We start from the raw sequence: 12,724 nt of genomic DNA on the forward strand, positions 1-12,724 counted from the left end.
AAGAAACCATGATCAAAGGGATCGGAAAAGATCGCAACTTCTCCAACTAAGCGCTAAGATTCTAGCCCCACGGTGGGCGCCAACTGTCGTGGTTCTAACCCTGACAGTGATGTAGGGGGGTGAGTATGGAGAGGCGAGATCCTAGCTATTGGGAAGTTGTTACACGCGAGGTTTACGAGTTCAGGCCCTTCTCGGAGGAAGTAATAGCCCTACGTCTCGGAGCCCGGAGGCAGTCGACTGGATTATGCGTGTATAGATTACAGGGGTGCGAACCCTTCATATTGAGGAGGGGGGTGGCTTATATAGAGTTCGCCGGCCCCCTCCTGCCCTCAGTAATGCAGGGTTTAAGGTACATTTAAGATGAGGCGTTACTGGCAACGCCTCTAATAAAGTGCTATAATGACCATGAATACTACTTAACGGCAGACCGTTTTCCTACAGAGCGACTGTCGGTCTCCTGGCGGTCGAGTGGTAGCTTCTTGGTCGAGTGATAGCTTCTTGGTCGAGTGTCTTGATCCTGTCGAGTGAGACGCCTTCAAGTCAAATGAAATATGGCTTCTCCCAGGGATGTCCTAGGGTAGGACCCCTAGGTCAGGTCCGTGTCCCTACCCTAGGTACATGTCTTCATCACTAAGTACATATGAGGGAGTCCGGGATTAGGGGTCTCCGGACAGCCGGACTATATCCTTTGGCCGGACTATTGGACTATGAAGTTACAAGAAGACTTCGTCTCGTGTCCGGATGGGACTCTACTTGGCGTGGAAGGCAAGCTAGGCAATACAGATATGTATATCTCCTCCTTTGTAACCGACCTTGTGTAACCCTAGCCCCCTCCGGTGTCTATATAAACCGGAGGGTTTTAGTCCGTAGGACAACATACAATCATACCATAGGCTAGCTTCTAGGGTTTAGCCTCTCCGATCTCGTGGTAGATCAACTCTTGTAATACTCATATCATCAAGAATAAATCAAGAAGGACGTAGGGTTTTACCTCCATCAAGAGGGCCCGAACCTGGGTAAAACATCGTGTCCCCTGCCTCCTGTTACCATCCGCCTTAGACGCACAGTTCGGGACCCCCTACCCGAGATCCGCCAGTTTTGACACCGACATCGGTGCTTTCATTGAGAGTTCCTCTGTGTCGTCATCATCAGGCTTGATGGCCCCTTCGATCATCATTAGCGATGCAGTCCAGGGTGAGACTTTTCTCCCCGGGCATATTTTTGTATTCGGCGGCTTCGCACTGCGGGCCAACTCGCCTGGCCATCTGGAGCAGATCGAAATTTACGCCCCTGGCCACCAGGTCAGGTTTGGAAGCTTAAACTACACGACAGATATCCGCGGAGACTTGATCTTCGACGGATTCAAGCCCCTGCCTTGTGTGTCACACGCTCACGATGAGTACGATTTAGCTCTACCATCGGACAGTGTTCAGGAGATCGCACCGGCAGCCGCTTCGATCCTCAATTCGGAGCCAGTTGCGTCGTCCATGGACGGGTGGATGGACCCTGCCACGGAGGCCTTATCCTCAGCGGCGATCGGGACGAACATCGACCTTACCCTGCACGAGAGCCGTGTTGTCAAACTGCCGGATCCTTCTCCGGCCACGGACTCCGAACCGCCTGCGCCCGTTCCTAGCGAGTCCGATTGGGCGCTGATCATGGAGTTTACCTCCGCGGATATTTTTTAGCACTCGCCCTTTGGCGACACAATGAAATCGTTAAGGTCTCTCTCCTTGTCAGGAGGATCCTGGCCGAACTATGTCCGGCAGGATTGGGATGCGGATGACGAAGAAATTCGCTGCCCACCCACCACCCACTTAGTAGCCACTGTCGACGACTTAACCGACATGCTCGACTTCAACTCTGAAGACATCGATGGTATGAACGACGATGCAGGAGAGGAAGAGGAACCACTGCCCACAGGGCACTGGACAACCACCTCATCATACGATATATACATGGTGGACACACCCAGAGAAGGCAATGGCGATGAGACAGCGGAGGATGACCCCTCCAAGAAGCAACCCAAGCGCCGACGTCAGCGGCGCCGCTCTAAGTCCCGCCAAAGAAAAAGTGGTGATACCGGCACAGGAGATAATAGCACTCCGGATAGTGCCGAAGATGGCAATAATCCCCTCCAGCATGATTTAGGGCAGGAGGATGGAGAGGCCAGCCCTCCTGAGAGAGCGGCATATGAGGAGGATGATAATTACATGCCTCCCTCCGAAGACGAGGCAAGCCTCGACGATGACGAATTCGTCGTGCCAGAGGATCCCGTCGAACAAGAGCACTTCAAGCGCCGGCTTATAGCCACGGCAAATAGCCTTAAGAAGAAGCAGCACCAGCTTCAAGCTGATCAAGATCTGCTAGCTGACAGATGGACTGAAGTCCAGGTGGCCGAGGAATATAAACTCGAACGCCCCTCCAAGAGTTACCCAAAATGCAGATTGCTACCCCGACTGGAGGAAGAAGCGTATGACGCGGCTGACCGGCCACCTCGTGGCCGCGACAGAGAGGCATTCCAGCCAAAAGCTCAGCCTGCACCCCGACGCCATTCAAATAAAAAGGCATGGGGAAATACGCCAGACCTGCGAGACGTATTGGAGGACAAAGCAAAACATGCAAGATCGATCTACGGATCACGAGGGCGCGCCACTACACGAGACAATAATCGTCACGCCGGATACAGTAGAAGTAAATCCGGTCGGGCCAATCACAGCGGGAAGACTCATTGGAGCTGCGTCGCGATATAGCCCAGTACAGAGGCGCCGCACACCCCTTATGCTTCACAGATGAAGTAATGGATCATCAAATCCCAGAGGGTTTCAAACCCGTAAATATAGAATCATACGACGGTACAAACAGATCCTGCGGTATGGATCGAGGATTTCCTCCTGCATATCCACATGGCACGCGGTGATAATCTACACGCCATTAAATACCTCCCACTCAAACTCAAAGGACCAGCTCGGAATTGGCTCAATAGCTTGCCAGTAGAGTCCATTGGCTGTTGGGAAGATCTGGAAGCCACATTCCTCGACAACTTTCAGGGCACTTATGTGCGACCACCAGATGCCGATGACTTGAGCCACATAATTCAGCAGCCAGAGGAATCGGCCAGGAAATTCTGGACACAGTTCTTCAAAGAAAAATCAAATCATCGACTGTCCGGATGCAGAGGCCCTAGCAGCTTTCAAGCACAACATCCGCGATGAGTGGCTAGCCCAGCACCTTGGTCAGGAAAAACCGAAATCTATGGCAGCCCTCACGACACTCATGACCCGCTTTTGTGCAGGAGAAGACAGTTGGCTAGCTCGCAGTAATAACATATCAAAGAACCATGGTACTTCGGATACCAAGGACGGCAATAGCAGGTCATGTTGCAACAAACATAAGAGCGGCATTAACAGCGACAATACCGAGGATACGACAGTCAATGCCGGATTCAAAGGCTCTAAACCCGGTCAGCGGAAAAAGCCATTCAAAAGAAGCAATCCGGGCCCGTCCAGTTTGGACCGTATACTCGATCGCTTGTGTCAAATACACGGCACCCCCGACAAGCCAGCCAACCACACCAACAGGGATTGTTGGGTGTTCAAGCAGGCCGACAAGTTAATTGCTGAAAACAAAGATAAGGGGCCGCATAACGATGACGAGGAGGAGCCCCGGCAGCCGAATACCGGAGGACAGAAGAGGTTCCCCCCACAAGTGCGGACGGTGAACATGATATACACAACCCACATCCCCAAGAGGGAGCGGAAGCGTGCGCTCAGGGACGTATATGCGTTGGAGCCAGTCGCCCCAAAGTTCAACCCATGGTCCTCCTGTCCGATCACCTTCGATCGCAGGGACCACCCCACTAGTATCTGTCATGGCAGATTCGCCGCACTGGTCCTAGACCCAATCATTGACGGATTTCACCTCACTCGAGTCCTTATGGATGGCGGCAGCAGCCTGAACCTGCTTTATCAGGACACAGTGCACAAAATGGGTATAGACCCCTCAAGGATCAAACCCACAAAAACGACCTTTAAAGGCGTCATACCAGGTGTAGAGGCCCACTGCACAGGCTCAGTCACACTGGAAGTGGTCTTCGGATCCCCGGATAACTTCTGAAGCGAAGAGTTAATCTTCGATATTGTCCCGTTCCGCAGTGGCTATCATGCGCTGCTTGGGCGAACCGCATTTGCGAGATTCAATGCGGTACCGCATTATGCATACCTCAAGCTCAAGATGCTAGGGCCTCGGGGGGTCATTACAGTTAATGGAAACACAGAGCGCTCTCTCCGAACGGAGGAGCACACTACGCCCCTCGCAGCAGAAGCACAAAGCAGCCTCTTAAGGCAATCCACTAGTTCGGCGATTAAGGACCCGGACAACTTCAAGCGCGCCCGGAGTAATCGACAACTGGACTGCCTGGCACGTTCCGAGCTCGCATAGCAATGCGGCCCCCATCCCGGTCCCAGCCAAATGGCGAAACCCGTGCCACGTGATACGTCTCCAACGTATCTATAATTTTTGATTGCACCATGCTATATTATCTACTGTTTTGGACTATATTGGGCTTTATTTTCCACTTTTATATTATTTTTGGGACTAATCTATTAACCGGAGGCCCAGCCCAGAATTGCTGTTTTTTGCCTATTTCAGTGTTTCGAAGAAACGGAATATCAAACGGAGTCCAAACGGAATGAAACCTTCGGGAACGTGATTTTCTCACCAAACGTGATCCAGGAGACTTGGACCCTACGCCAAGGCATCAGAGAGGCGGTCACGAGGGTGGGGGGCACGCCCCCCTAGGGCGCGCCCCCTGCCTCATGGGCCCCTCGGAGCTCCACCGACGTACTTCTTCCTCCTATATATACCTACGTACCCCCAAACGATCAGAACAGGAGCCAAAAACCTAATTCCACCACCGCAACTTTCTGTATCCACGAGATCCCATCTTGGGGCCTGTTCCGGAGCTCCGCCGGAAGAGGGCCGTCATCATGGAGGGCTTCTACATCATCATAGCCTCTCCGATGAAGTGTGAGTAGTTTACCTCAGACTTTCGGGTCCATAGTTAGTAGCTAGATGGCTTCTTCTCTCTTTTTGGATCTCAATACAAAGTTCTCCCCCTCTCTCATGGAGATCTATTCAATGTAATCTTCTTTTTGCAGTGTGTTTGTTGAGACCGATGAATTGTGGGTTTATGATCAAGTCTATCTATGAATAATATTTGAATCTTCTCTGAATTCTTTTATGTATGATTGGTTATCTTTGCAAGTCTCTTCGAATTATCCGTTTGGTTTGGCCAACTAGATTGGTAGTTCTTGCCATGGGAGAAGTGCTTAGCTTTGGGTTCGATCTTGCGGTGTCCTTTCCCAGTGACAGAAGGGGCAGCAAGGCACGTATTGCATCGTTGCCATCGAGGATAACAAGACGGGGTTTATTTCATATTGCATGAATTTATCTCTCTACATCATGTCATCTTGCTTAAGGCGTTACTCTGTTTTTAACTTAATACTCTAGATGCATGCTGGATAGCGGTCGATGAGTGGAGTAATAGTAGTAGATGTAGAATCGTTTCGGTCTACTTGTCACGGACGTGATACCTATATACATGATCATGCCTAGATATTCTCATAACTATGCTCAATTCTGTCAATTGCTCAACAGTAATTTGTTCACCCACCGTAGAATACTTATGCTCTTGAGAGAAGCCACTAGTGAAACCTATGGCCCCCGGGTCTATTCGCATCATATCAATCTCCATCACTTTAATCTTGATTTGCTTTTTTACTTTGCCTTTTTACTTTCCACTTGCATCTTTATACCAAAAATACCAAAAATATTATATCTATCAGATCTCACTCTCGTAAGTGACGTGAAGGGATTGACAACCCCTAATCGCGTTGGTTGCGAGTAGCTATCGTTTTGTGCAGGTACGAGGGACTTGAGTGTGGCCTCCTACTGGATTGATACCTTGGTTCTCAAAAACTGAGGGAAATACTTATGCTACTCTGCTACATCATCCCTTCCTCTTCGGGGAAATCCAACGCAAGCTCAAGAGGTAGCAAGAAGAATTTCTGGCGCCATTGCCGGGGAGTCTACGTAAAAAGTCAATATACCAAGTACCCATCGCAATCGCTATCTCTCGCATTACATTATTTGTCATTTGCCTCTCGTTTTCCTCTCCCCCCAATTCACCCTTGCCGTTTTAGTCGCCCTCTCTCTCTCTATCCTCCCTCTCTATTTGCCTCTTTTGCCCGTTTGCTTTTGTTTGCTCGTGTGCTAGTTTGTTTGCTTGTCGTCATGGCTAGTCTCATATCTTCTCCGTTGTCTCCCAAGAATGAAGTTCTAAATTTTAAACAAAGGGAGGGAGAAAATCTAAAAGATGCTTGGTATAGAATTTGCAATGCTCAAAATAGATCTACTAGGAAGCAATCTACTTCAGTTCTTCTCCGCAATTTTTATGTAGGTGTTAATCCTTGGTATAGATATATCCTCGATACCATTACCGGAGGGAACTTCTTGGGCAGCCATACTTTTGATTCTTATAATGCTATGCTAGATTTATTTGGCTCACCACCTCTTTTGGTTAATGGAACCATGTTAACTTTGGAGCATGTCATGCAAAGACTTGAAATTATTGAAAATAAAGTTGCTACTATTGAATTAATTGAAAATATAGATAAAAATATCCATAATCAAATTACTCAATATGGATCTAAGGTAGGAATGACTTTGAATAATATTAAGGAAAAGGAACCCATAGTTAATGAGAAGATAAACTTAGATTCTACTAGAATTGATAAACTTGAGGGTATCATTACAAACTTGGGAACCACTTTTTCTTCCGTAAAGAATACTCCAAGTCCTCCTACTAAAATTTCCAAGCTTATGTATGTTCCTAAAAATAAGGGTGAATCGTCTAGTAAGGAAACCACAGATCTTAAATCTATAAGTATTCATCCTAATATTTTTGCTATCATTAAGGAACCAATTGCTACAAATGAATTTTTCAATCTTGTGCCTAAAAGTTTGATAATCACTAGAAAGAAAGAAATTCCTAAGGGAAATAGATGCCTCATCGAAGAATTGCCTACCAAAGATGGCAATACCTAGATCTATCCTCGCTTTTATGCCTAGCTAGGGGCGTTAAACGATAGCGCTTGTTGGGAGGCAACCCAATTTTATTTTTATTACTTGCTTTTTGCTCCTATTTAGTAATAAATAAATTATCTAGACTCTGTTTTGTTTGTGTTTTTTGTGTTTAATTAGTGTTTGTGCCAAGTAGAACTGTTGGGAAGACTTGGGGAAAGTCTTGTTGAACTTGCTGTAAAAAACAGAAACTTTAGCGCTCACGAGAACTGCTGTAATTTTTATTTGGAGAGTGCTATTTAGTTAATTATTTTTGAATATGATTAATATAGAAATTCCTCACGTCCAGCAATTTATTTTCGAATTTTTGGGGTCCCATATCTTGCGCTAGCTACAGATTACTACAGACTGTTCTGTTTTTGACAGATTCTGTTTTTCGTGTGTTGTTTGCTTATTTTGATGAATCTATGGTAAGTAAAATCTTTTATAATCCATAGAGAAGTTGGAATACAGTAGGTTTAACACCAATATAAATAAAGAATGAGTTCATTACAGTAACTTGAAGTGTTTTTTTTGTTTTCTTTCGCTAACGGAGCTCATGAGTTTTCTACCTTAAGTTTTGTGTTGTGAAGTTTTCAAGTTTTGGGTAAGGATATGATGGATTATGGAACAAGGAGTGGCAAGAGCCTAAGCTTGGGGATGCCCATGTCACCCCAAGATAATCTAATGACACCTAAAAGCCAAAGCTTGGGGATGCATCAGAAGGCATCCCCTCTTTCGTCTACTTCTATCGGTAACTTTACTTGGAGCTATATTTTTATTCACCAACATGATATGTGTTTTGCCTGGAGCATCTTGTATTATTTGTGTCTTTGTTTGTTAGTGTGCCACAATCATCCTTGCTGTACACACCTTTTGAGAGAGCCATACATGAATTATAATTTGATAGAATACTCTATGTGCTTCACTTATATCTTTTGAGCGTTATAATTTTGCTCCATGTGCTTCACTTAGATCTTTTAGAGCACGATGGTGGATTTGTTTTAAAGAAACTATTGATATCTCATGCTTCACTTAAATTATTTTGAGAGTCTCTTAATATCATGGTAATTTGCTTAATAATAATATGCTTGGTATTCAAGATTTGTGAAACTTTCTTTTGAGTGTGTTGAATACTAAGAAAAGATTGAAGCATGATAATTGTTTTGAGATATGGAGGTGATAATATTAAAGTCATGCTAGTTGAGTAGTTGTGAATTTGAGAAATACTTGTGTTGAAGCTTGTGATTCCCGTAGCATGCACGTATGGTGAACCGTTATGTGCTGAAGTCGGAGCATGATTTATTTATTGATTGTCTTCCTTATGAGTGGCGGTCGGGGACGAGCGATGGTCTTTTCCTACCAATCTATCCCCATAGGAGAATGCGCGTAATACTTTGCTTTGATAACTTCTAGATTTTTGCAATAAGTATATGAGTTCTTTATGACTAATGTTGAGTCCATGGATTATACGCACTCTCACCCTTCCACCTTTGCTAGCCTCTCTAATACCGCGCACCTTTCGCCGATATCATACACCCACCATATACCTCCCTCAAAACAGCCACCATACCTACCTATTATGGCATTTCCATAGCCATTTCGAGATATATTGCCATGCAACTTTCCACCGTTCCATTTATTATGACACACTCCATCATTGTCATATTGCTAGCATGATCATGTAGTTGACATCGTATTTGTGGAAAAGCCACCATTCATAATTCTTTCATACATGTCACTCTTGATTCATTGCATATCCCGGTACACTGCCGGAGGCATTCATATAGAGTCATATTTTGTTCTAAGTATCGAGTTGTAATTGTTGAGTTGTAAGAAAAATAAAAGTGTGATGATCATCATTATTAGAGCATTGTCCCAGTGAGGAAAGAATGATGGAGACTATGATTCCCCCACAAGTCGGGATGAGACTCCAGATGAAAAATAAAAAAAAGAGGCCATAAAAAAAGGCCCAAATAAAAAAAAGAGAGAAAAAGAGAGAAGGGACAATGTTACTATCCTTTTACCACACTTGTGCTTCAAAGTAGCACCATGATCTTCATAGTAGAGAGTCTCTCATGTTATCACTTTCATATACTAGTGGGAATCTTTCATTATAGAACTTGGCTTGTATATTCCAATGATGGGCTTCCTCAAAATTGCCCTAAGGTCTTCATGAGCAAGCAAGTTGGATGCACACCCACTTAGTTTCTTTTTGAGCTTTCATATACTTATAGCTCTAGTGCATCCGTTGCATGGCAATCCCTACTCTCTCACATTGATATCTATTGATGGGCATCTCCATAGCCCGTTGATATGCCTAGTTGATGTGAGACTATCTTCCCCTCTTTTTGTCTTCTCCACAACCACCATTCTATTCCACCTATAGTGCTATATCCATGGCTCACGCTCATGTATTGCATGAAGATTGAAAAAGTTTTGAAAAAGTTAGAGTATGAAATAATTGCTTGGCTTGTCATCGGGGTTGTGCATGATTTAAATATTTTGTGTGGTGAAGATAGAGCATAGCCAGACTATATGATTTTGTAGGGATAACTTTCTTTAGCCATGTTATTTTAAGAAGACATAATTGCTTTGTTAGTATGCTTGAAGTATTATTATTTTTATGTCAACATAAACTTTTGTCTTGAATCTTTCTAATCTGAATATTCATATCACAATTAAGAAGATTTGCATTGAAATTATGCCAAGTAGCACTCCGCATCAAAAATTCTCTTTTTATCATTTACCTTGGGGATGCCTGATACATCTCCAACGTATCTATAATTTTTGATTGCTCCATGCTATATTATCTACTGTTTTGGACTATATTGGGATTTATTTTCCACTTTTATATTATTTTTGTGACTAACCTATTAACTGGAGGCCCATCCCAGGGTTGCTGTTTTTTTTGCCTATTTCAGTGTTTCGAAGAAACGGAATATCAAACGGAGTCCAAACGGAATGAAACCTTCGGGAACGTGATTTTCTCACCGAATGTGATCCAGGAGACTTGGACCCTACGCCAAGGCATCAGAGAGGCGGTCACGAGGGTGGGGGCGCCCCCCCTAGGGCACGCCCCCTGCCTCATGGGCCCCTCGGAGCTCCACCGATGCACTTCTTCCTCCTATATATACCTACGTACCCCCAAACGATCAGAATAGGAGCCAAAAACCTAATTACACCGTCGCAACTTTCTGTATCCACGAGATCCCATCTTGGGGCCTGTTCCGGAGCTCCGCCGGAAGAGGGCCGTCATCACGGAGGGCTTCTACATCATCATAGCCTCTCCTATGAAGTGTGAGTAGTTTACCTCAGACCTTCGGGTCCATAGTTAGTAGCGAGATGGCTTCTTCTCTCTTTTTGGATCTCAATACAAAGTTCTCCCCCTCTCTCGTGGAGATCTTTTAGATGTAATCTTCTGTTTGCGGTGTGTTTGTTGAGACCGATGAATTGTGGGTTTATGATCAAGTCTATCTATGAATAATATTTGAATCTTCTCTGAATTCTTTTATGTATGATTCGTTATCTTTGCAAGTCTCTTCGAATTATCCGTTTGGTTTGGCCAACTAGATTGGTAGTTCTTGCCATGGGAGAAGTGCTTAGCTTTGGGTTCGATCTTGCGGTGTCCTTTCCCAGTGACAGAAGGGGCAACAAGGCACGCATTGCATCGTTGCCATCGAGGATAACAAGATGGGGTTTATTTCATATTGCATGAATTTATCTCTCTACATCATGTCATCTTGCTTAAGGCGTTACTCTGTTTTTAACTTAATACTCTAGATGCATGCTGGATAGCGGTCGATGAGTGGAGTAATAGTAGTAGATGCAGAATCGTTTCAGTCTACTTGTCACGGACGTGATGCCTATATACATGATCATGCCTAGATATTCTCATAACTATGCTTAATTCTGTAAATTGCTCAACAATAATTTGTTCACCCACCGTAGAATACTTATGCTCTTGAGAGAAGCCACTAGTGAAACCTATGCCCCCCGGGTCTATTCGCATCATATCAGTCTCCATCACTTTAATCTTGCTTTGCTTTTTTACTTTGCCTTTTACTTTTCACTTGCATCTTTATACCAAAAATACCAAAAATATTATATCTATCAGATCTCACTCTCATAAGTGACCACGAAGGGATTGACAACCCCTAATCGTGTTGGTTGCAAGTAGCTATCCTTTTGTGCAGGTACGAGGGACTTGAGCGTGGCATCCTACTAGATTGATACCTTGGTTCTCAAAAACTGAGGGAAATACTTACGCTACTCTGCTGCATCATCCCTTCCTCTTCGGGGAAATCCAACGCAAGCTCAAGAGGTAGCACCACGCGTACATAATTACGCATTAAAAATACCATGGGCACAGGCGGGGAAGGGGGCACGACTATGGCACGCCCCAAGACACGGCTTAAACCGCACTAGGGGCTTCGCGCTTTGTTATTTTTCTCTCTTTCAGGACATTAATCTCTGGAAACCCTGTCCGACAGCATGATTGCTGAACACATGATGCAGCAACCAAGGAGGCAGAAAGCTACATCACACCACGGAACTCCCAGGTGGATTACGATAACGAGTGAAATACTTTCTTTAATATTATTCCTCAGCTTGCCCTTGGAGGGGACATAGTCCTACTTTTTGCTTATCGCACTACCTGTATCATTCTGCTTTAACGCACGTTTTTGAATAAACAATGCATTGCATTAAGGCTTTTATTGTATTCTTCTTTTATATATATATGTTCAGTCATGACATTTAGCACCCGTACACTTTGGTACGACCAATACGCCAGGGGCTCAAGCACCCCATAACACGGCGTGAGAAGTCCGAACACTTTCACAAGTGCGGCACTCCGAACTTATAGCATTATATGCATCAGCTCTGAATCATGTCTTTGGTCAATAGTTGGGTTTGCCCGGCTCCCATGTTTTGGTACCTTACGTTCCGCTATATCGGCTAAGGTAGCACTAGGAGAACTACTGCGATTGTGCCCCGGTTCTGCTAGGCTAAGCACCTCAGTAGAGAAAGCTAAAACTGACTGTCATGATAAGGCGAGAGACTGGTCGCTGTTTGAGAGGTTTTCGAGTCCTTAAAGACTTATGCCGCTTAGAGCGGGGAGTCGTCCCTGTCCGGCTTAAGGCGTGTATCGCGCTCCGAGTTCGGCCTTCCGAATACTAGGGGCTTCACCGAAATTTAAAATTATAGAATTCTATGGCTAAGTGAGAGTGATAACGCATAATAGTCCGATTGCCTTGTTCGTTGTGCTGAGCACCTCCCTCGAAGGACCCAAAATTGGGAACAAGAGTGCTCAGGTTTATCCCGAACACCCCAGCACTCGTGGCATGGGGGCAGAAGCCGACGACTAGCCATCTCTCAGATTTGATAAACAGCCGAACATAAGGTAATATTTTAAATTCAAACAAACGTTGCATAGCGCATATTAATAAGTTTTCATAAATACAGGATTACACGAGCAAGTTTACTCAAATATTATATCTTTTGTACACTCGTCCGCTATGAGACGAGCACCCTTCAGGACACCCTCATAGTACATCTCGGGGTGGCGATGCTCCTTGCCCTCCGGCGGCCCTTCCTTAAT

This window comes from Triticum urartu, chromosome 4A, assembly GCF_056163025.1.
Source record: "Triticum urartu cultivar PI428250 chromosome 4A, HENAU_Tu73, whole genome shotgun sequence".
Lineage (NCBI taxonomy): Eukaryota > Viridiplantae > Streptophyta > Magnoliopsida > Poales > Poaceae > Triticum > Triticum urartu.